General features: G+C 43.1%; 1 protein-coding gene and 1 pseudogene across 2 annotated transcripts in view; both read right to left on the bottom strand.

Moving 5' to 3' along the window:
- Window positions 1-21899, bottom strand: part of LOC127044110 (ATP-binding cassette sub-family B member 5-like) — a 248281-nt gene that overhangs the window by 129438 nt on the left and 96944 nt on the right. The gene's annotated exons all lie outside the window — the stretch shown is intronic.
- The window catches only part of LOC127044112 (ATP-dependent translocase ABCB1-like), a 53432-nt pseudogene that overhangs the window by 20733 nt on the left and 10800 nt on the right, over window positions 1-21899 (bottom strand).

The following is a 21899-nucleotide window of genomic DNA, read 5'->3' as shown; positions in this document are numbered from 1 at the left end:
GCTCCGGCTGCCACCAAGCTCCGGGCCCTTTAGATCCCCACCGCAGCTCCAGCTGGGATTTAAAGGGCTCGGAGCTCCCACGGCTGCGGGGACCCCCGAGCCCTTTAAATCCTGGCCCCAGCCCAGCCGCTGAACCTGTGGGTGGGATTTAGAGGGCTATGGGCTCTCTACAGCGGCGGGGAGCCCAGAGCCCTTTTAATCCCAGCTGTGGAAGCAGTGCGGTCCGGCACGGCATACTGGCTCTTGCTGGTATGCCGTACCAGACCATACCAGCTTACTTTCACCTCTGATTATGTCCCCAACATACCTCTCAACGAGATCTGAAAATCTTAACCATAATGTATGTGACCAGCCACTCAGCTTTCACTTTTCAATGTAGTGAAGTTTACCTGGATGATGTGTGTTACTAAGCTGATCACTGCCAGTACAAGAAACATTAGAGAAAGCAATGTGGTGTTTTTGCTCCTTTTTTCAGGATCTGTTTCTTGAAAAGCCTATGTAAGAAAAGCACAAAGTGACCACCAGTTACAATAGCTCAGAAACACTGTAGAAACTATTGAACTTCACCTTCTCTCAGTTCTTCCTCGGCACCTGAACTCTGCCACCTCTCAGCTTTCTGCTGCTGGCCAGGAGGTCACTCCACCTCTCCCAGCTGATCTGCCTCTCATCAGCTGCTCCTTCTCCAACCCTCCATCAGACCCTCCCCTCATTTGCCAGTGAGCTGCAGTTCCACTAAAGTGCCTCCAGGCCAGTACTGGGTTTACAATGACACCTGTAGTGCCATAGAGCTAGGCCCATGCTCAGAAAGGGTCCCGGACTGCTCTGCTTGCACTGTACCCTGAGACACCCCCAGCCCGCAGGCTCCTGCCCCCACCCTACCCACCACTTGCTCCTCTTGGTTTGCCCGCCAGCTGGCCAAGAGCTCCTCTCCACTCCCTGCCCTCACTCGCTGGCTTCTCTCTGCCTCCTGGTTAGACCTCAGTGCACCTCTAGCTCTGGGCAATCTCTGCTTCCCACTTTCTCTCTGAGCTGCCTGGGACTGATGTAGAAGCCTGGCCCATCTCGTCCAGTTCAGGGGGAAGGAGAAACAGTGTTGGAGGCTTGGCTGGGCCCTTCCAGGCACATGGGTCCTGAGGGAGCCCAGGTGGGGCAGGCCCTGGCCTGGCTGATCGTGTCACTCCCGAGGGGCTGGAGTGATTCCCCGCCCCAGGACAATGGTGTCTTAACCTGGCAGATACAGTTGTCTCCCAGCAGGGCCAGTGAGTGGGGCCAGGAGGCAGGGCATGGGGGAGTGGGTCTCTGGAAGGCCTGGGGACGTGCTGGGCTGTGAGGGGGTGGGGAAGATCTCTGTGTGTTGGGGCACTAGGGAGTGGGGGTTCTGTGTGGGGTACCGAGCAGTTGTGATGTTGTGCAGGCGCTATGCATTTGTGACACGGTCTGGGGGAGGCGCTGGTCATAGTGGGTCCAGGGGGGCTTTGGCCATAAGGAATCAGTGTGTGTTCCAGGGTTGGGCAGGGAGGGCTGTGTGATGTGGCAAGGGCCCACCCCCAAGGGAAGAGGCTTGGTGCCAGCACAGGGGCGGGCAGATCATTGTGCATCTGGCAACTGCTGGTTTGTAAGTAGTGCCTTCACAGTGGGCTGGGCCAAGCGGGGCCACCCCTGCCATGCCAAACCCCATTGCCCCTCGCTCGGGGACTGTGTGACAGATTTCTTCCTCCCCACCCCACCCCGGCCTCTCGTACTCCTGCAAAGGAATCTTCCATTCCCCACTCACACACCTTTGACCCTCCCCAAAGTGCTTGCAACAGCGTTAGCCACATACAACGCTGACCTGCCTTCCCCGGGGACTTCCTGAGGGAGGAGGCCATTGGGGTGTGACAACTGAATCCCCTGCGCCATGCTCCATTGCCCCCATATGTTTGGCGCTGGGCCCAGAAAAAGTTAATCCAGCCCTGATTCAGAGTGCCACTTCACCAGTGCCTATCTGCCTTTCACTGAATGCTGTCACTCCGTCAGACCATCCACCACCCCTCCAGCTGACTACAACACCCCTCTTCTCTTGCCTGAAGATAAAAGATTCCCTCAACATCTTGCTCCAACCATTCTCCCTGCCTGCTGCTCCAACTCCCAGCAGCTTTCAACAATCATATACTGGAATCCACAGGAAGACTCCATTTCTTTCCAGCAATGATTCAGGAATCAAGGGGTTAATTATTCAGACAGTCTCATGGATGTCCCTGGTACTTACAAACACGTTGGAATGCAAGGTACCTTGAAGGAGCTTACTGTCCAAAGAGAACAGGTACAATGCAAAGAGCAGGGTCAGGTACAAGGCAGGAAGCCTGCACAACAGTGGAGCGGGGTAAACGAAAACTGAGTTTGATAAGGGAAGATGATTTGCTTCTCTGGAAAGGTGAAGTCATTCCAAATACGGGGCTGGAAAATAGGCAAGAAGTCCCAAGTGGGGAGAGGAGATCAACGGCTTGATCAAGTTCCTGCTAAAGTCATTAGAAAGACTTGTAGAGTTCAGTAACAGTGGGAGTAGAAGGAGGCTCTAGAGAGGAGTAGCTGGAGGGTCGGGCAGGATTTAAAGTTCTGCATTTGTGCCTGTTTCAAGTTAGTTTACCATACAGTTCTGAACTTACCCCAATGATTTTTCCAAATATAACTGCAAATGCAGGGTAGACACCACCGGAGAAGGCAGCAGCAATCATGCCAAAGAATATATGCAGCCACTCAGGTTTGTTCAGAGCCAGGATTCTGGAATAAGGCACAGCAGGGAGATTTTCCTCCTACATAAGAGATAAAATTCAACTGTTCATTGAAAGCTGTGGAACATGACAATTTCCTCAGCTAGGGGGTAAATTGGTAAACTGTCCTAGCAACTGTTCATAGATAACTCGCCCCAGCCTCCAATGTACACACTGAATGAGCAAACGTATTGAAGATTTGCCACTCTGTAATTTAAGGTCTTAAAACTGCTATTGCAAAGAAGAAAATCTGCAAGTATACATTTAACAAAGGGCTAACAGGGGTGGGTAGGTGGGATGGGGTCTATATAGTTCAGTGAAATGTCAAATAGGGTCAGCGACCTGGACTGCAACTTTAACACATGAATCATTATAACAACCTAAAAGTCTCACTGTTCTTTTTATGCTCAGATCAGTCTAGTTCAGCCTCTGTTAAATGCTAGTGGGTTGGCAGTAATACAATTGGGTCGACTTATGTCAGTTAGTCTGTTTTGTCTTTTAAAAATCACAGACTATGATTCATTATCAGATGCATGGACAAGGCATATGAAACAGTGATTTAGGCTTCATCTCCCTTGAAAAATACTTGGCAGCTCAATTCAACTTAACTGAACTATTCAAAATGTCCATACATTTGTTGAGGAAGTTGTGGAAAATGAAATGAAAACATAGGAACTGGTACAAATTATTAGATGAGGTTCTGAGCCAGTTGTGATGGCCTCACCTGGTTATCTTTGCCTGTGTTGCAGATACTGGAAAAGCCTGTCCAAACTTCAACCATACAAGCCTGCTGAATTTTGTGACATCAATAATTTCATGTCTTCCCATCTGATTTCTTCACTTTACTGAATGTGTTTAAGGATCACAGGGCTGGCTGGGCTCAGCTCCGCCCTCCAGGCTTTGTGACCTGGTGCACATGATTGCAATGCCACTCTCATAAATTCAGCCCGGTTGGCCCCCTCATCAGGCCAAACCTGAGCAATGCTGCAACCTCTGAGGTTGCAACACCCAGAGTAAGGAGCCAAGCCCAGCTAGCCATGCGAGACAGGAGCTGCGAAAGAGCAGCTGGTGTCAAAATCTGCGGTAAACACTGGCTCCCTGATGTAACCCCCACCTCACAGCTGGGCAACACTCCCTCTTCCATAATCCTTGTCCTGAACCCCATTTTGGATCCCCTAATGTAGCCTTCCTCTACAGCCAAGCAAGTCTCCCTCTGTCATACCACCTATCCTGGCCCCTACCCCCCTCAACTCCTTCTGATAACCCCTCACTGTAACTCTTGGACCCCAAATCCCCCCACTTTTTTACCCTCTTCTCTCCAGGGGCTGCATGACGTGGCTGTGATTTTTGGGGAGCTATCAGTTTGCCAACCCTCCCCTGGACCAGTTTACCCCCATATCCTTCCCTCAGCCCCAAACTGCACCTCTACACCCCTCTGCCCCCATTTCCTTCCCCAGACCCTCCAACTCCTTCTTATTACATCCCCAGACTCCTAACCTCTCCATTTTACCTCCAGCCCCCAAACCTCTTCACCCCATGGGTTGTGTGTAGGAGGGTTGTGTGTTTTTGGAGGGGTGTCTTGGTTTAGAACTCCTCCCCCTCCAGTTGCTGGTGAGGGGAGTTCCCCAGCTGTTTACATCTGGCTAGAATATATGGAATCTTAGCTCTGAGCTCCACCAAACCCCTGATGGAGCCCTGCGGCAGGGGAGAGCATTGGGTCTAGGAGTGTCTTACGAAGTCTCTGGGTCATAACAGATAATTACAAATAGGGTCTGAGCTGAGAAAAGTTGAGAAACAAACACAAACATCTAGCAAGGTTAGGTACGTTATGGATTCTGATACAGTATTCAATAAATCAAACATTTTATTATTATTATTTGAACATCTTAATAAAAAGATAACTAACAAGCATAAAGCTCCTTAACACAATATTGTGTAGCAGGTTAATTCTGTCTCAAGAGGTCAGACTGATTTGTTTAAACCTGTGTTTTCCCTGAAGATTCCCAATTCAAGTATTCACCCAGGTCAAAGCTGCATATGACAGGATCATAGCAAATGTGGCATGGCTTAAAGCCTTTTTAAAAAAGAAAATATAATGACCTTTGTTCCTATTCTCACAAGCCATCACTAAACTTTAGGATTAAAGTGAATTTTAACTCTAACCTCTTTCTCCTTCATTTTCTTCTTCTTTTTTCTTTTTCTTAGAAGAGGTCTTTCTGCTTTTACACCTTCTGGATCTCTTAGGAATGCTTCCCAGCTCAATGATTCTTGGTTCTTCAAAACCACCAAGATCAGTCAGGTTCTCCATCTTGAGATCTTCTAGATCCTCTTCCTCATAGTCTTCATCTTCTGTCTCTTCATCGCTTTCTGACATCTCATTTTGAATGCTTCCACCATGACCCTAGTGACAAGCAAGGAACAGTGATACACAGTCACAAGACAGTTTGCAGCAAGGGGAAGGAACAGTATACTTGGTATGGAAACAAACAAAATAATAACACTTTGGTTATGTGGTCACTTTCACATTGTAATTTGTATAGGCCAAGTTCTCTGCCAGTATAAGTTGGTGCAGTTGCAAAATACACCAGCAAAGAATTTGGTTCTGTATGTTTTCTACCCCCCACTATCTATATAGCTCAGTCAAATCCAGGATCTAACAGTTCTATGATGATGTCATCCAACTTTTTTGCTCAGTTATGTTTTTGACTCATTACACTGGGTAAATGTGAAGCACTGCTACCGGTGAAAAACAACCACTTCCAACTCAGAAACAAGATTGACTGATCAACTTTCACTAAACTAGAAAACATGCAGAAACTGCAAAGTGAAAATGGCCCAGCTGTATGAGTGCAGAACTTGCATGTGTCAGCAATAGTATCAGTGAGATCATAGGCGCCAACACTGTGGGTGCTCTGTGGCTCAAGCAGCCACCAAAATCTTTTGTGGGTCCCAGGGCCTGGATTGTGCCCCCACCCCAATGCCCCATCCATCACTCCGCCCCAAGGCCCCTACCCCAATTGGCCTCTTCCTCCCCAAGGTCCCACCCACACTTGACCCAGAGGCCCCACTCTTGCTCAGCCTCAACCTCTTCTCCCTGAGGCCCACCTGTGCTCTGCCCCTGCTCAGCCTGCTCAGCCTCCCTGTCCCCACCCCAAGCCCTGCCCACAGGTCACATAGCAGGAGACGGAGAGGAGCACCTACCAGCAAATACAAAAATCAGCACCTCATAGACTCATAGACTCATAGACTCTAGAACTGGAAGGGACCTCGAGAGGTCATCGAGTCCAGTCCCCTGCCCTCATGGCAGGACCAAATACTGTCTAGACCATCCCTGATAGACATTTATCTAACCTACTCTTAAATATCTCCAGAGATGGAGATTCCACAACTTCCCTAGGCAATCTATTCCAGTGTTTAACTACCCTGACAGTTAGGAACTTTTTCCTAATGTCCAACCTAAATCTCCCTTGCTGCAGTTTAAGCCCATTGCTTCTTGTTCTATCATTGGAGGCTAAGGTGAACAAGTTTTCTCCCTCCTCCTGATGACACCCTTTTAGATACCTGAAAACTGCTATCATGTCCCCTCTCAGTCTTCTCTTTTCCAAACTAAACAAACCCAATTCCTTCAGCCTTCCTTCATAGGTCATGTTCTCAAGACCTTTAATCATTCTTGTTGCCCTTCTCTGGACCCTCTCCAATTTCTCCACATCTTTCTTGAAATGCGGTGCCCAGAACTGGACACAATACTCCAGTTGAGGCCTAACCAGCGCAGAGTAAAGCAGAAGAATGACTTCTTGTGTCTTGTTTACAACACACCTGTTAATGCATCCCAGAATCACGTTTGCTTTTTTTGCAACAGTATCACACTGTTGACTCATATTAAGCTTGTGGTCCACTATGACCCCTAGATCTCTTTCTGCCATACTCCTTCCTAGACAGTTTCTTCCCATTCTGTATGTGTGAAACTGATTGTTCCTTCCTAAGTGGAGCACTTTGCATTTATCTTTATTGAACTTCATCCTGTTTACCTCAGACCATTTCTCCAACTTGTCCAGATCATTTTGAATTTTGACCCTATCCTCCAAAGCAGTTGCAATCCCTCCCAGTTTGGTATCGTCCGCAAACTTAATAAGCGTACTTTCTATGCCAACATCTAAATCGTTGATGAAGATATTGAACAGAACCGGTCCCAAAACAGAACCCTGCGGAACCCCACTTGTTATACCTTTCCAGCAGGATTGGGAGCCATTAACAACTACTCTCTGAGTACGGTTATCCAGCCAGTTATGCACCCACCTTATAGTAGCCCCATCTAAATTGTACTTTCCTAGCTTATCTATAAGAATATCATGCGAGACTGTATCAAATGCCTTACTGAAGTCTAGATATATCACATCCACCGCTTCTCCCTTCACCTATGAGTGAGATATACAGATAATGGTCTGGAGTAGACAGATGGTCAGTAACTCTGAAGCATTTAGTCAGGAGTGCTCTATCACATCTCATTACCTGCTGCAGCACAAGAGAATAGTAGACACCCTTCTGTGTCATGAGTTGACTGTGTGTTCCCTGTTCAACAACAACATCGTTGTGAAATCCAGCAATAATGTCAGCTGTCCGGATTGTGGAGAGCCGGTGAGCTATCACAATGGTGGTACGTCCAGACCTAGCCTTACAGGGGGAAAAAAACCAGAAAGATTTACTTTAAAATGTGGTGAAAAACCCCCAGAAACTCCCTACCTAACAGCACAGTGATAGTGTGGAAAATACAAGTGTAAAAGCCCTGCTGAATCTTTATAGCTGATCATTATTTCCATGCCTGCTGTCTGATTTAACAACCAAAGGACACTTCTGATTATAAAATCCACATTTATAATAATGACTGGGGAAAGTGGATTAATTTTATAGGCTGTGCAGGTACCCATTGCCTATAGCTAAGGTTCCCTGACACTTCCAGTTGTAAGACCTGTTGTTAGATGCTTATAACCTTGCCAAGATTTAATTATTTGGGCTGAAACTTTCCATGCTGGTATCTGCCTCAGGTTGTGTTTTTTTGTTGTTTTTTTTTCTAATTTCAGCAAAAATGGTTCAATGATTTCTCAGAATGAGGTTTGAGCAAAATATTGTTGTTTTGCCCATATTAAAAAATTCTTACAACTGTTTAATTGAGATGTTTTATCACCTAAATGCTTGAGAGCAGGGATTTGAAATTTGGAGGAGATGGGCATGTCTCACTGGTATCAGAGATGTGCCTTTTACCATTCCCATGAAAATCTGCCCAAATTTGGCCCAGTTATGAGGCTCTGAAAAATCTCAATTTGCATGTGCTCAGTAGAGACTTAATAGAGTTCAGCAGCTAAATTCCCCAAAGAAACAGTCTGCTTTGAACACGCTGCATTGTATGACAGAAGTGGTGACCAGATCACAACACTAAAATATCAGGACACATTGGGGTGCCGTCAACCCACCCACAGTCCAGCCCAGCTCCTACCAGGCTGTGCCCCCACTCTGCACCAGCTCTGCCCCCTCCCCACGCTGCCCCCCCCCTTTCTCATTCACCCTAATGACAGGAGTGCACATGTGCCATCCCCACAGAGTGACTAAGCATGTTCAGTCCAAGATTGTAGGGGCTGAGCAGGACTTTGCCTGCAATTTCTCCTCCGTATAGTCAGGGGGTATTGTGGTCCCTGGCACAGGAAACAAGAGTAGGGAGAGCAGAAAGAACAGTGATTACGGAAGGAATTGAAGTTATGCAGTAAAGGATGCTCTTGTCTGCAGGAAACCCGGCTTATTTGTTGCAGAAGTTGTAAGGTGTGTAGTGAATGAGGCAGGGGATTGCAGGAAAAGAAAGGATGGTCTCATTATTGTTATAGCAGCTGAATACTGACCTAGAGAATTGGATTCTAGCCCTGTCTCTGCGCTGAGCATTCACTGAAGTCAATGGGAGATGTGCTTTTAACATATCTAGTGCTGTATAATGCAAAATTCTCTGAAATATTGAGTCCTGGGCATCACAGATCATGCACCCAAAAGTAGTATGCACTTTCAACAGTAACATCTCCGTGCCTTAGTTTCCCTTCTGTAATATGCGAGTAATACTACCACCTTACCTGTCAGGGGTGTTGTGAAGAAAAATTCATTAGTGTTCATGAAGCACTCAGATACTAGAGTGATGAGAGGTATAGAAAAGCCCATGAGGAAATTAATAATTTTGTTTTCATAGGGTTTAAATGGCATGGTGGCATACATTGAGTGCTGAGGATAAAAAGAAATATTGACTAGCACTGAATTGTGATGTGAGGCAGGATGGGTGCAGACCAACATTAAAGCAGACGACTTCTGTCTATGTACAAATATCTTGGCAATCAGGAATGACGCTAACAGAAATAGAGCCTGTGATTGCTTTAGGGTTGCCACCTGTCTGGGTTTTATCCAGACAGTCTGGTTTTTGGCTTCTGTGTCCAGGTGCCATTTAGGGTTTCCAGGTGCCCAGTTTTTGGGGACCTGGCAACCCTATGGCACCTGAATCAAAAGCTCAGTTACTGCAGGGTGAGGAGAAGTGCCGGGTCATTAATGCACACCAGCCTCTGCTCAGTCTGGCTGCTTCCTACATGCAGGCAAGCTCCTTGAGGCAGTCCAGTGAGCAATGGGGTGTGTGGGTGGGAGAGAAGCGAATGATGGAGGCAGGGCCTCAGCGGAAGAGGTGGAAGGGGGGTGGGGCATTAGAGGTTTTGGAATTTTGATTAATATCATGACACCAAAATTTTGAGCATGCATCCCTATTGATTTCAGTGCTCTCCTTGAAACCAGTGGAGAGCTGTGCTTAAAAACGGATGGCATGCTATAGCCTTTAATGTCAAGCTTGGCATATGGTTGTTGTGCTTCTTAATACTGATTGATAACTCTAGCAATAGGATTCCTACCTTATCAAGAGCTGCTTGCACAATAGATTCACTCTGAGTGTCCAGAGCAGACGTGCCTTCATCCAGCAGCAGAATCCTGGGATTCCTTGCCAGGGCACGGGAAATAGCAATTCGTTGTTTCTGCCCTCCGCTCAGCTGAGCTCCCCTTTCCCTCACCATGGTGTTAAATTTCTGAGAAAACCAGAAGAGCATCGAGATTGCAGAAGGGGTCAGTTGAAATCCTTTTACACTTCCACCCCCATCTTATTGTTACTATCACAAACAGAAATTCCCTCTTTTAAAAGTTTTATGATGGATGCTCCACCAAACGCTTTAAGAACAATTACTTCTAAAAGAAGTGTCTTGATCAATTACATTCAATGTTTTTTTCCCCTTGAGGCAGAGGACAGTTTAAAATTTCTAATGATCGATTTACATTTTTTTCTGTGTCTGACCTTGTAGTTGGCCAGGAATTAGTATGTGATGTGACGGTTTTCTACTAGCTTAAAGAATGTACTCTAAAATTAAATTTTTCAATTATTATAAAATAGAAGCAATTGAAGTGAAGAAACAGACAAACTAGACCTGGCTGAAGGAATCCAGCCATTTGATTGGCTAACAATAACAACCAGTGACTACTCAGGACCACATCAAAACAATTTTGTTTGCCAATGTCAACCCAGTTTAAAAAACAAATAAGGACAGGAATATTGAAAGTGGGAAAAGATAGATAATACCTAGCAGAAGAAAACAGAATAAAAACAATCTGGTAAATTGAAAAATCTCTCATTGTCCATAGAAATTCCTTATCCACCCTATTAAAAAATGTTGTCACATGACATACAGTTAGTATGGTAAAATAAGAATATTGTGGGCCAAATTGTCAATTGGAATAAATGACAAAACAGCAGTGAAAAGCTAGTGAAGCAGCATCAATTTGCACCAGCAGAGAATTTGGGCCACAAAAATTCAGAAGAACTGAGAGAGAAACCAAAGAATTTGTCATAGTTACAATGTGCTCAGAAGTACGTCAACTCACATCAGGTAGTCTGGATATAAAATCAAAAGCATTGGCTTCTTTAGCTGCTTTCTCAATTTCAGAATCAGTAATACCCTCTCTGCCACAGCGAATGTTCTCAGCTATTGTTGTAGCAAACAAAATAGGCTCCTGGCATACAAGGCCAATACGTTCTCTTAGCCACTTTATATTAAGTGTCCGAATATCTCGTCCATCTAAGGTAATCTGAGTGGAAAGGCATAAATGAAGAGTTTAAGGAAATGTATAATGTTTAAAATAATTAGTTGTTATAGTGGTATAATAATAATAATTGACTTAAGTATTTGTTTAGCAGCTTCTCACATGGAACAAAGCAATAACATTTAAACAAAATGACCAGGAAAAGTTAAAAATATATCTTCACAATCACCTCAAACTAGAGGAATGGAAGGAGCAGGATAAACAAAAAGGATATCCCCAAATATTTAAATCCAAATTTTGACTTCCCTTAATATCAGTAAAGTCATATCTAGGTTTTTACAATATTCTCATCATTATGGCATACAAGTAATGAAAAATCAGATTCAGAATTTCTTTGGATGCTACATGTCTTTTGCTCTTTCAAGAATCCAATTTTTTGTAATGTCCTTTTAAAGTATAGGTGTAATCTAGTGAGGAAATTAATCTTCATCCTAGTAGCCGGGAATATCCACAGTTCATCCAAACTAACCTCTCCTTGGACTGGATCATAGAATCTCTGTAGCAGCTGAATAGCAGTACTTTTGCCACAGCCACTGGAGCCAACCAGAGCGATGGTCTTCCCCGACTGAACTTTCAGGTTCAGGCCCTTGAGAATCTGGAAATATAATCTTCATATGTTAGTCCAATAAATATAGAGCTACTTATATAAATGGTTTGTTTAGAAAAACATCATGATCAAGTCAATAATGACAGGTCTGGTTTAACAGTGTACTGAACTCCCAGGCCTGCTTTCAGTCCTTTGTTCCAATCTGGGTTGGAAAGCACTTTGAAGATGACAAGAAAATTTTTTTATTACTAATAACAATTTTGCTTTGTTCTATTCTTATTCTATAAAGACTGCCCTAAGAAAAACCCTTTGGCTCTGAAAACAAAGTGGGTGTTTTAATATCCCCAATGGAATGAAGAGTCAGGGTTTGACAATCTCTAGAATTTACTAGGGAGGAATTAGTTATGGAGTAATGACACTTTTGTTGCAATGTTCACATTTAGGAACATTTTACCTCAGTCCGTTTATCCCATCTTATAAATGTCTAGTATTACTACTGGTCAAAATATTTGTCTCCTATGGGAACTCTTATGTATATTGATATTTAGGATGATTTATGACTACACATTTTTTTTCAATAGAAGATCAAACCAATAGTAATATTGTTCTCCTCTCCCTATGCTATACCAGAAGAGCTCCAGTTTTCCCGTAAGCTAATAGCAGATAAGCTTTGGTGTTTGCTTGACCAAGCAAGAGCATCATTCTCCACCCCTTTAACATCATTTCTCATCAGGACCATCCCAGCTCTAACCTCCCTTTTTAGGTAAGGCAAGAAAGGGCATGTCAAGGTAACGCTGACAATAACCAGAGTCTTCAGCTCTCTGTGACCCTGTTCATTCCAAATTTAGGTACCAAATAGACATTGCCTTGATCTAGTCTGTTGATCATCTTTGGCTGGTGATTGATGAGAACCAGGTATCCAGGATGATTCTTTTAGCTTTGCCAGCTACCTCTGATACCATTGATAATGAGCCACTGCTGACACAGGGTGAACTCTGGAAGGGATGGATGGAATCATTCTTGAATGTCTCCATCCCATTCCAGCCACAGGCCCAAAATGTGGCTCATCTGGCCCAGGGTTTCTCTTGTGATGTGAAATTCTGTCTTGTCACCCCCCTGCTCAGTTTGTATGCAAGACCATTAGGGGAAGACAGTGAGAAAGTACAGACTACACTGACTTCAGTATTCAGATAACATAGCTCTAGGTCTCTGATTCATGAGACCCAGCTGGGAGAAATTGACTGGCTTAGCCAGCAAGTTACAGGGTGGGTTTGATGCAGGCAAGTCAGCTGTGACTCACCTCAGAGATGATTGAGTTTACGCTTGTAGGTTGGAGGAACCCATCAGAAGAAATGGCAGAGCTAACAGCAGCACACTCAGGTGAGTTTGTAACCTGTTCGATTCACAGCTGTTTTTGAACGCAGGAAGCAGTAGCGGCTAATAGCATTTTGTTTGTCTCTTGCACTTGGCCAGAAGGTTCTGAACTTTCAGTTCTGGTACAGGTGTCAATCCAGAGAGAAATATTAGATTACTGCAAAGTACCATACATGGGACTGTACAATAAGATGACTCCCCTCACAAACTTCAGCTGGTGGAGAGTATGGCAGTCTGTGTCTTAGAGGGCATTTTCTGTAGGGAGAATCTTGCCTCCATGCTCTGTGATCTGCACTGGCTTCCATTTCATTGTTAGGAGTGATTTAGAATAATGGCTTTAACCAACAGGCCTTAAAATAGGTTGAGTCCTGGCTATCTCCAAGATTACCTCTCCCCACATGGGATATCACAGCAGCTGAGATCTTCTGAAGCACGGACACAAACAGCTTTCTGGGTTTAACCACATGAAGGCTGGAGGTGAGGCATTCTTGGTGAGAGAGCTTGAACGAAGAATTTGCTTCTGATTCAATTCACCAGAGGCCAAATTTACTCACCTTCATGTTATGCTGTAAGCCCCATTTGTTCTCCCTTGCTTTTTCCAGCAGGTGAAAATGAAGAAAAGGTGGATGATGGTGATGAAGACAAAGCTTTAGTTTTGGGAGGACATTCATCCTGCATTGTTGTTGTATTTTTGTAACTAATATAAGAACATTTAGCTCTTACATAGTACATTTCATCCATATATCTCAAAGTGCTTTAAAGAGGAGGTCAGTATTACTATCCTCATTTTACAGATGGGGAAACTGAGGAAGTGACTTGCCAAGTGTTACTTTGCAGGCCAGTGGCAGAGCTGGGAATAGAATCCTGGTCTCCTGAGTCCTCACCCAATGTTCTTTCAACTAGACCACACTGTGGTACATAAATACCCAGAGTACAGGATGGGGACTTAAAAAAAAACTGAATTAAAATAAACACATTACACTGATAAAATATCAGTTTTCTTTTTGGTCACACAGATAATGGCAGCAGCTTTTCATGCAAAGATGAATTTAAAAAGATCACTTACTTTAACATCAGGTCTAGATGGGTAACTGAAATGGATGTTTTTGAATTCAATCTCTCCTTTGAGCTTATCCGGTCTGTATCCTTCCTTGGCACTGCTATCTATAAGACGGTGCTGGAGAAAGATTTTGAAAAGGTATCACACATTTGTGTGATTTTACAATTATGGCTTTAGATGGATAAGTTGTTTAGGACAGTAAAATAAACATTGCAGCACTACATAGCAGTTTAACTGATCAACGGTTGCTGTATTTCACCCCAGATGAGTCTGCCTACCAGTGAAATGCAATCCTTGTGTATATCCTGCAAAGCATTTTGGGATAGGAGACAAGGAAAGAACAGGAGTAACTAGAATAATAAAACCTCAACTATACCCTAAATCATCCATCTCCCAACATTTACAATGGGCCCAAATCCCTTAGCTCCTCCCAGAATCTGCCTAGGCAGAATGTGGGTTGAGAATCAGTTCTTAGAGGAGTGATGCAGCCTGTAATTGTTGGTTGGCTTAAAATGCACAAGAAAAATAAACAAATTGGAGATTTATTACAAAGTCTTCACCTCTAAAAAGATATCATCATCCTGAGGCTCCCTGGTCTGAAGTCCAATGGAAAATTAGCCTGGCGCTAAATAGCCTGACCGGGAATTGCTCCTTCACTTCCCATGTTGCTGATCTCTGTTGGACTGACACTTTTCAATGACCCAGTAACCATCAGCAGAGTTCAAATCTTCTCTTAGAGTAGGAATGAGAAGTTTAAAGGGAACCTCTTAGGCTCTCTCTGCTCCCAGCAAAACCAAAAATAAAACCAAACCCTTTTCTCTGAGTTCTGGTTTCTGATTGGTTCTGGTAGTAGCTTCCAGCTTGTTCTATCTCCATCCAGGACTCTAGGCAATTTGGGAAGCAGAGTTCTGAGCCTCTGTAGCCATCATTGCTGTAGTTCAGAGAGAGTCCCCTAAAGACTTGCTTAGTGCAATAGGTCAGGAACAACCAACCAACTCCAGAGGTGGTTACACAGAGTTTGATCACCCTTAATTTAGATTCTCTGGGCAAAATTCCGCCCTTTGTTATATCCACACAACCTCACTGAAACCGATCGGCATTTATGGCCATAACAGAGGACAAAACTCAGCCCTTTGTTCTAACCTAAAATGAACCTGGGACTGCAGATATATAACAAACTACTGTACAAAATTCTAAGAGTTAGTCACTGAAAGTGTGGCATCCCTATTCTCTAGCAACAGTATCACCAAAGCTTTCAACAGCACTGTTAATCTCCAAATCAAAAGCAGTTGAACTGAAATCATGTCTACTCCATATACTTGTATTTTAAAGAGCAATGTCATTTCACTTAGATATTCACCACTTACTCTAAAAAATAAATGAATGAGGGAGTGACAAAACTAACAGGAACGAGGGCCCCAACCTGTAAAGTTGAGCTATAGATCTCAATTTCCCCCAAGTTTGCAATAAGCTCATTTAGGGATTCGGTTAAGGCTCATGTCTCCTCAATATGAGGAGAAATGTCGTCTTATTTTTGTTTTCAGTGGTCTGAGTCTATGGAGTTCATCCACTTTTTGAATTTTTTGAGAAACAAATCAGAAATTTGATACTGCTAGAAAAAAGACATTAAGTACCTTACTGATAACCTTGTACACTTCATAGGCAGCACCTCGAGCATTGGCAAGACTCTCCAAGTGTGGGGAGCCCTGGCCGAGAGAGAATGTGCCAAGGAGCACAGAGAAGAATACCTACAGGGAACAAAAACAGGAGCTAGCGTATACTGGTTCCAGACCTGCAGTTTCTTTAGTGTCATGATAATCCTGGTGGTTCTGTAAGAGCTTTTCCAGAAAAAAAATATATATAAAAAAAGAAAATCAAAACTAAAATTTCAGGCTGCATTTTTCCAGCTCCTCCAGTTTTTATACATTCCCTGGATTTGACACAGGAAGTGGTGAATGTAGCTATTGTGTGCATCACATGCCCTTTAACAGTTGGATTAGCTTTTTTTGTTGCTCCTGCATTCATTATCTCCCATTAAGAGAACAAATAGTGAAATTAGAGATCTCTCCATCTCTTTGCAATATTAAAAACCTCAGCGTCCTCAGAGAGAGTTGATCCACAGTTTCCTGAGGCCCCAATCCTTCAAAGTGCATGCTTAACATTATGCCTTGTGACTAGTTCCACTGAAGTCACGTTCTCATCAGAAGTCAATGGGGCTACTCACAGTGCATAAAGCACGTACCTAAATCTTTGCAGGATCAGGGCCTTATTCCTTTCCAAAGGAAAAATAATCTAAAAGTGTTGGTGAAGTACAATAATCCCTTGCAGGGATTTAAAAAAAGAAAGAAAGATGGTCTCATGGCTGTGACACTGGCAGACCAGGTGCCAGCTCATGCCAAAACTCCAGACCTCCCAGAATGCTTACAGATGCATAGCTGGAAGCCAGATCAATTCACTTGTGTATTATCATAGAGCAAAGTGATTGTTAAATGTATAAGAATGTATTTGGTGTTTAAACTTCATGAAAACTAATGGGATGTTAATGCATTGTTTTAACTAATGCATTGTTTTCACTTATCTGGATCCTGTTATAATGCTGTAGCAAACATTCACATAGTGTATGCCCCTGTCAGCAAATAACCCATCAAATGAGAAAGAAGTCTTGTGGAATGCAAATGAAGAATTTAACAGAAAAGTGTTAATTTCAAAGCAAGAGGTCATTGTGTGTAATGTTCGAAGGTCAAAGACTCCAAATGCATTCCTCACTCTCTGCCATCAAAGGAAAAGCCCACAGGGGTACTGACCCTGTCAGCTTGTTTTCTGTGGGAAGAAAACTATGAGTATGGATTCTGGGAAAAATCCTTCATCTCTGCACTGTTTGAATTCTTACAGGGCAGAATAAATGAACATGGAGATGGAGATTCCCTGAGTTATTCTGGGTAGCCCTGAGAGACTTTTGGAAAACTGGCACATCACTACATCTCTGCTACCATTTGGAATTATAGACTGACTCATCTGTACATATATTTTATCTACTTTAATCTCTCAATAACTCTTACCTTTTCTTAGCTAATAAACCTTTAGTTAATTTACTATAGAATTGTCTACCAGCATTGTCTTTGGTATAAAATCTAGGATACCAATTGATCTAGGGTAAGTGATTAGTCTCTGGAACTGGAAACAACCTGAATGTGGTGTGATTTTTGGTGTAAATGACCTTTTATCATGAAGTCAAGTTTGTCTGGCTGGCAAGATAGACTGGAGAGTCTGTCCGTGACTCCATGGTAAGACTGGTATAGTGATCCAGGAATTCACATTTGTTACTGGCTTGGTGAAATCTAATTATAGAACACACTGCCAGTTTGGGGTGTCTTCCCTGTTTTCTGACAGCCTGCCCTGAGGCAGGCACTCATGGTCGTGAACCACTCCAGACAGCATGACAGTGACCAAATGAGATATTTGTTATGGAACTTTAAGGTCTTAAATATGTAGATTCAACATCTCTGTTGATTTACATTAAACATATTTTAACATTTAATCTGATGGGTACTTTGCGCCTGAGTAGAAATTATAGATCCTTTGATGCAGTACTTAAACAACAAAGCATTTTCTCTAATTTATAGACCATTTTCTAAAAGTTTGCCTCAGCTAATCGACTATACTGTGCTGTACTTACAATTAACACAGGTCCGATGTCATAATTTTCTTTCTCCTCCACTGTGAGTTTGGTTCCATACCAAAATGCAAGACCATAGGCTCCAAATAAAACAAACTCTGTGAAACCCAAAGAGTGTAGGTGGTAATGGATTTTTTGACTCCAACTTTCCTAGCATTCTCTAGGTTAACATCATATCTGAAAACAGATGATAAATGTTAAATTTGGTATGTACCCAGATGACATTCAGTTCCTAGCTTCCTCTCATGTTTTCAGGGCTTTCTGCCATAAAAATCAATTATCTAGATTCTTAGATGGTATGAATCAACACAGCTTCATTGATTTTACATCAACAGAGGATCTGGCTCAATAATTGTCAACAGTAGGTCTGCCTTCTGGTGTTATTTCACTGAATGTGGCTGCTCTCAGTAAATTATCAGGCACACAGATAAACATGATATGCTGGGGAACAGTTAACACAGCTTTTGTAAATGGAAATTGTGCCTCACCAATCCATTAAAATTCTTTGAGAGTTTCAGCAAGCGTGTAGACAAGGGTAATCCAGTTGATATAGCGTACTTGGACTTTCAGAAAGCCTTTGACAAGGTCCCACACCAAAGGCTCTTAAGCAAAGACTTGGGATAGGAGTGATAGGAAACAAAGGGTAGGAATAAATGGTCAGTTTTCACAGCGGGGAGAGATAAATAGCAGGGTCCCCCAAGGATCTGTACAAAGACCTGTGCTGTTCACATATTCATAAATTATATGAAAAAGAGAGTGAACAATGAGGTGGCAAAAACTGCAGGTGATACAAAACTATTCAACATAGTTAAGTCCTGAACTGACTACAAAGAGCTACAAAGGCATCTCACAAAACTGGGTGACTGGGCAACAAAATGGCAGATGAAATTCGATGTTGATAAATGCAAAGTAAGGCACATTGGAAAACAATCTCAACTATAAATGAAAAATGAAAGGGTCTAATTTAACTGCTACCACTTAAGAAAGAGATCTTATAGACATCGTGGACAATTCTCCAAAAACATTTGCTCAATGTGCAGCAGCTGTCAAAAAAGCTAAACAAAATGTTAGGAACCACTAGGAAAGGGATAGCTAATAAGAGAGAAAATATCATAATGCCACTGAGTAAATCCATGATATGCCCACACCTCAGATAATGTGTGCAGTTCTGGTTGCCCCATCTCAAATAAGATATATTAGAATTAGAAAAGGTACAGAGAAGGGCAACAAAAATTATTAGTGGTTTGGAACAACTTCCACCTGAGGAGAGATTAAAAAGACTGGACTGTTCATCTTAGAAAAGAGATGACTAAGGGAGGATATGATAGAGGTCTAGAAAATAATGAAGATAAAATGAATAGGAAACTGTTATCTACCTCTTCATGTAACATAAGAACCAGGGTCACCCAATGAAATTAATGGGTAGTAGGTTTAAAACTTACAAAATGAAGTACTTCTTGACATAATGCAATCAACAACTCATTGCCAGGCCAAAAGTATAACTGAGTTCAAAAAAGAATTAGATAAGGTCATGGAGGCTAGGTCCATCAATGGCTATTAGCCAAGATGGTCAGGGGTGGAACCCTATGCTGTGGATGCCCCTAAACATCTGAGTGCCAGAATCTGGGACTGGATGACAGGTTTGATCATTCAAAAATTGCCCTGTTCTGTTCATTTACTCTGAAGTATCTGGCACTGTTACCTGGGGTTCTTTCAACCCAAAGCTCTTAGTAACTTTACTGTGTGCGAGGAGGTGTCAGGAAATAAATAAGGGGAGACGTGGTCATCTGACTAACAGATGGCTGGCACAAACAGGTCAACACAGGAGTGCTTTCACTTAAAGCTAAACTTTTCTAGTCTCAAGCACTTACACACATCTGCAACAAGTTAGTAAAACACCCCCCAACCCTTGATAATTACCAAAGCTGAGTGTGGCTTTCGAGTGATACAGCGGCAGCCCGTCTGCTGCTGGGGAACAGAAGATGCATCCAGAGGGAGAGACCTGTCCCGAAGAGTCCCAAACGAGTCCTCTTATTTATACATTAGTAATAGAATGATATGTCCCTTAAAGAAACCTTGTTAAGTAAGCAGTTTCAAGCAAGAGGTTCCTTCTGATTATTGATTAACCAGGTGTGGGTCTTTCCAGAGCTTGCAGCCTTGAGACCCCAATAGACATTCCTGAGGGTACATCCTGCTCTTCTAACATGTATCAGCAACTTCAATACAATTCTTATCAGGAAGGACATGGGGTCAAGCTGCCCCTTCCGTGGCACCCCAAAACCCTCTCCCCTCCTGCCTTGGTCAAACTGAGTTTGCTGAATGGCCAATTTACAGCTTGCTGACTAGGTCTCTTTTTAACAATAAGCCATAGTGGTTTTAGGCACTTTATTGGTTTGCCAAAGCCTTCCCGTACAGTTCTGGACACTGCCAGAAGACAGGATTCTGGACTAGATAGCCCATTGGTCTGACCCAATATGGCCATTCTTATGTAATATTGGAAAAATTGGCCTGAAATCAACAACATGAAAGTCAATAAAGACAAGTGCAAAGTACTACACTTAGGAAGGAAAAATCAAAAGCACAAATTCAAAATGGGGAATAACTGGCTAGGCAGTAGTACTGCAGAAAAGGATCTGGGAATTCAAGTATATCACAAATTGAATATGAACCAACAATGCGATGTAGTTCTGAAAAAAAGATAATATTCTGGAGTGCACTCAGGAGTATCATATTTAAGATATGGGAGGCAATTGTTCCACTCTACTTGTGTCATAAACAGATAGTTAAGGGTTAATAGAACAGGAGTACTTCATGTCTCTTTTGCCTGTTGTCATAAACAGATAAATAAGAGTTAATAGAACAGAAGTACTTCATATCTCTTTTGCCTGTAAAGGGTTAACAAGATCTGTGAGCCTGGCTGTCACCTGACCAGAGGACCAGTCAGGGAACAGGATACTTTCAAATCTTGAGGGAGGGAAGTTTTTGTGTGTGCTGTTAGTGTTTGGTTGTTGTTCACTCTGGGGCCTCAGAGGGACCAGACGTGCAACCAGGTTTCTCTCCAATCTCTCCGATACAGGCTCTTATAAGTTCAGAATAGTGAGTACTAGGTAGATAAGGCGAGTTAGGCTGATGTTTGTTTTCTTTATTTGCAAATGTGTATTTGGCTGGGAGGAGTTCAAATTTGTATTTTGCTGAAAGGATTTTAATTTGTACTTGTATACTTAGGCTGGGAGGGCATTCCCAGTGTCTATAGCTGAAAGACCCTGTAACATATTCCATTTTAAATTTACAAAGATAATTTTTACTGTTTTTTCTTTCTTTAATTAAAAGCTTTTCTTGTTTAAGAACCTGATTGTTTTTTTATTCTGGTGAGACCCCAGGGGACTGGGTCTGGATCCACCAGGGAATTGGTGGGGAGAAAGGAGGGAAAGGGGAGAGAAAGGTTAATTTTCTCTCTGTGTTAGGATTACTTTCTCTCTCAGGGAGAGTCTGGGATGGGAAGAGAGAAGGAGGGGGGAAGGTGAATTTTCCTCTCTGTTTTAAGATTCAAGGAGTTTGAATCACAGTAATCTTCCAGGGTAACCCAGGGAGGGGAAGTCTGGGAGAGGCAACGGTGAGGGAAAGGGTTTACTTTCCTTGTGTTAAGATCCAGAGGGTCTGGGTCTTGGGGGTCCCCAGGCAAGGTTTTGGGGGGACCAGAGTGTACCAGGCACTGAAATTCCTGGTTGGTGGCAGCGCTACAAGTACTAAGCTGGTAATTGAGCTTAGAGGAATTCATGCTGGTACCTCATCTTTTGGACGCTAAGGTTCAGAGTGGGGAATTATACCATGACAACTTGTCTCTGGGGAGGCCTCTGCCAGAGTAGTGTATCGGTTTAGGAAAGGTGTGGACAAACTAGAGAAAGTCTAGAAAAGAGCAACAAAAATGATAAAAAGTTTAGAAAACCTGAGGAAAGGTTAAAAGAACTGGGCATGTTGGTCCTGAAAATTGAAGACTAAGCGGGGACCTAGCTAACAGTCTTCAAATATGCTAAGGAGTGTTACAGAGAGGATGGTGATCGGTTGTTCTCCATATCCACAGATGACAGGACAAGAAATAATCAGGGCAATGGGCAGCAAAGGTGGTTTAGGTTAGATGTTAGGAAAAACTGTGTAACTATTAGGATAGTTAAGTACTGGAATGTGTTACCAAGGAAGGCTGTGGAATCCCCATTATTGGAGGTTTTTCAGAACTGGTTAGACAAACACCCGTCAGAGATGGCCTAGGTATACTTGACCCTGCCTCAGTGTAGGGGGCTAGAATTGATGATTTCTGAAGGTCCCTTCCAGCTC

Source organism: Gopherus flavomarginatus, chromosome 2 (assembly GCF_025201925.1).
Source record: "Gopherus flavomarginatus isolate rGopFla2 chromosome 2, rGopFla2.mat.asm, whole genome shotgun sequence".
Classification (NCBI taxonomy): domain Eukaryota; kingdom Metazoa; phylum Chordata; order Testudines; family Testudinidae; genus Gopherus; species Gopherus flavomarginatus.
Note: the sequence above shows the minus strand (reverse complement) of the source record. Positions and strands in the feature narration are given on the sequence as shown.